This window comes from Oratosquilla oratoria, chromosome 6, assembly GCF_046742065.1.
Source record: "Oratosquilla oratoria isolate Oo_2021 chromosome 6, ASM4674206v1, whole genome shotgun sequence".
In the NCBI taxonomy this organism is placed as follows: domain Eukaryota; kingdom Metazoa; phylum Arthropoda; class Malacostraca; order Stomatopoda; family Squillidae; genus Oratosquilla; species Oratosquilla oratoria.
In genome coordinates this window covers 46,391,567-46,394,249 of record NC_134782.1, presented here as the reverse complement: position 1 = coordinate 46,394,249, position 2,683 = coordinate 46,391,567, and the positions used below count along the sequence as shown (strand labels likewise).

At 45.7% G+C, this 2,683-nt stretch overlaps 1 protein-coding gene across 1 annotated transcript in view; it reads right to left on the bottom strand.

The window, feature by feature from the left end:
* Window positions 1-1,387, bottom strand: part of hb (zinc finger protein hunchback) — an 83,383-nt gene extending 81,996 nt beyond the window's left edge. Inside the window, exon 1 of the mRNA XM_076186906.1 lies at window positions 910-1,387. The gene's annotated coding sequence lies outside the window, so the exon portion shown is untranslated. The remainder of the gene's footprint in view (window positions 1-909) is intronic.
* Window positions 1,388-2,683: the final 1,296 nt, after the last annotated feature.

The window sequence follows — 2,683 nt, the reverse complement described above, 5'->3', positions numbered from 1 at the left end:
TTTACAATTTCCGCCGTCTTCACTTTCCCCAGGTTTCCTCTAAATAGCCTCTCCCCCAAATTCAACCTTTCCTTACGAACTCGATGTCGAAGTACAGTCGGATACGCTCTTCGTTTTCTTATCACATACGAAAACCTTCAGTCTTATCACGTAAGCAAAGAACACCTTCAAAGCTTTCGGACTCTTGAATGTGTCTGGAAGACCCCAACAGAAAAAGAAACTCCTACAGGTCTCGAGAATGTCTACAGTGCCCGAGGACTTACACAGGTCATCGAGACTTCCACGGGACCTCGGGACCTCTGGTAGAGGTTCCTCTCGTTCAAGGGACCGACTACCACTAGATGACACATCTTTTCCAGGAATAACGCACAACCTTTCATCGACCTTCGGCAGTCGCCCCCACGCCCCCTCACCCAACCAAGTCTTCCTCTTCCTCCCCTATTCCTTTCGTTAGACACGTCCATCACCTACTCGAAGTAGCCACTCGAACTCCTGACGACGTCAAGCGACGTCGAAGGAGGAAGTGATGCGAATGGAAGAGACGAAGAAAGGGTTGTTAAACTCCTCCACAGAAGCGTCCCCACCCCTCCCCCAGACCACGTGCGGCTCTTGGGGGTATACCAAACCCGTCTACGTCAGTTCTCCTCCAGGAGAATCGACGGAGATTCAAATAACCACGACTCGTTCTCCTGGGGGAGACAGGTACTCTGGTATCCCTTGAGCATTCCCTCGAGCTTGAAATACTCTCCCTCTACCTTGCGGGACTTCTTGTCTTTTAAGTACAAAAGACAAAGTGTCCCTTGGACTTCGCGCGAAGTACAATCAAAAGACTCGAAGTCACCTGAGGGACCAGGAGGAAGACGCTCTGGAGGCGTCGCACTAAACTAGAAGAACATTTCAGGTACTTACGTGTGGGAACTGTGCGCAGCGGCTACGTCGGGTTGGAAGTGGTGTTAAGTGGTGGAAGCCTCGGCGGAGGGTGGGATGCACATTTGGCCAGAAATGTTAACAATCTGCACGACTTCACTGTCAAAAAAAAAAAAAAAAAAAAAAATACCACTGTGCTTCGTCCAGTTCACTTCAACATGAGGTCAAATGAGTTTTCGCAAAATCATTATTGTTGATCATTTCCCTTCACTCTCCTGTATATTTTCTCTCTCTCCTCCACTCTTTATCAATCACACACAAGTTTATCCTCTTCGGTGGTAAGCTCCTTCAACGCGATTAAGTATAAAGCTCCTGGCTCGGCAAGTGACAAGGAAGACCAATTCTGTCATGAGTGGTGAGAGCGAGAGACACGTGCTCCCTCCTCTGTGGTCACCTCGCTACTGCCTGCCCCCCTCCGCTTCGACTCACTCACCCGCACTCCCCTGGACTGCGTGCGTTCGTGCGTGCGTGTGTGCCCGACCGTCGACCGTGCCTCTGTTCCCCACCCCCCCATCCTCAACTCCCGCACGCACGCGCGCGCGCTCACACACACACACACACACACACACACACACACACACACACACACACACACACACACACACACACACACACACACACACACACACACACACACACACACACACACACACACACACACAATCTATGACCTGACATGACTTAATTTTGTGTGAAGTTTCTTCGGAAGTATTTTGAATGATTTTCCCCGGGTTGGACTGAGATGCGTTCTTGGTTGTCCCTCATAAGCACAAACTTAACAATTTGTCGGTAGGGTATTTTTCATTCCGATAGGAATTTTTGACAGCAATAAGTCATTATATTTTTTTATTTGAAAAATAAATAGAACTTCTTATAATTTTCTAGTCCAGGCGTGGCCACAAAGGAGCAGATTTATCATCGAGGGCTATTTCGTTTAGATATTAATATTGTGATCTTTGGCAACTCTGACCCCTTAACCAATCAACGCGTGACCTGAGCTCGCGATATGACGTCACGGGTAGTGGTAAATGTGTACTGAATGTGGTGCTCAGTGCTGGATGTGGAGGCAAGGGATGTAGTACAGTCGATGCTGCTCACCGTGGTGTTTACAGAACGTGATGAGGGCATAAAGTGATGATGCTCGTTTCGACTGGTCCGAACACTAATAAGAAGGTGATGAGATGGGTTTTTAATGTTGTGGTGAGCTTGGTGAGTGTTGTGATGACGGTTGATTTAGGTTGTTGAATATCACGGCGAGTTTGGGTGTTGAATGTGGTGAACGTTTTCTGAACTGATGTGTGGGTGATTCTGAATGAAAATGTGATGAATGTAATGGAGGTGATGATGTAATATTAACATCTTCAGATAACATTTTACAACATAGTAACTGCTGGGGATAAAACTATGGCCTACTTTAAGTATAACTATATCATAGCCTGAAATTTTAGCTTTATTATCTGTTATCATGATCAAAGTTTATTTTATTGAGAACCTTAACATTAAAGTTGTCTTATATGTCTTGTTTTTTGTGTGTGTGCCTTTATTGAAGCTGTGTATGTGTGTGTGTGTGTGTGTGTTTTTTTGGGGGGGGAGGAGAGTAACGGAGTACATGGCAAAGGCGTTCTCAATATCATCAGAAAACCGCTAAAATTAACGAGTTTTCGTTACCAACAGTATATCCCTAATCGTTTCGTCATAAATAATAAAAAATACTTTGTGTATAATCTATATGCATGCGCTGTGATGTACATGTAAA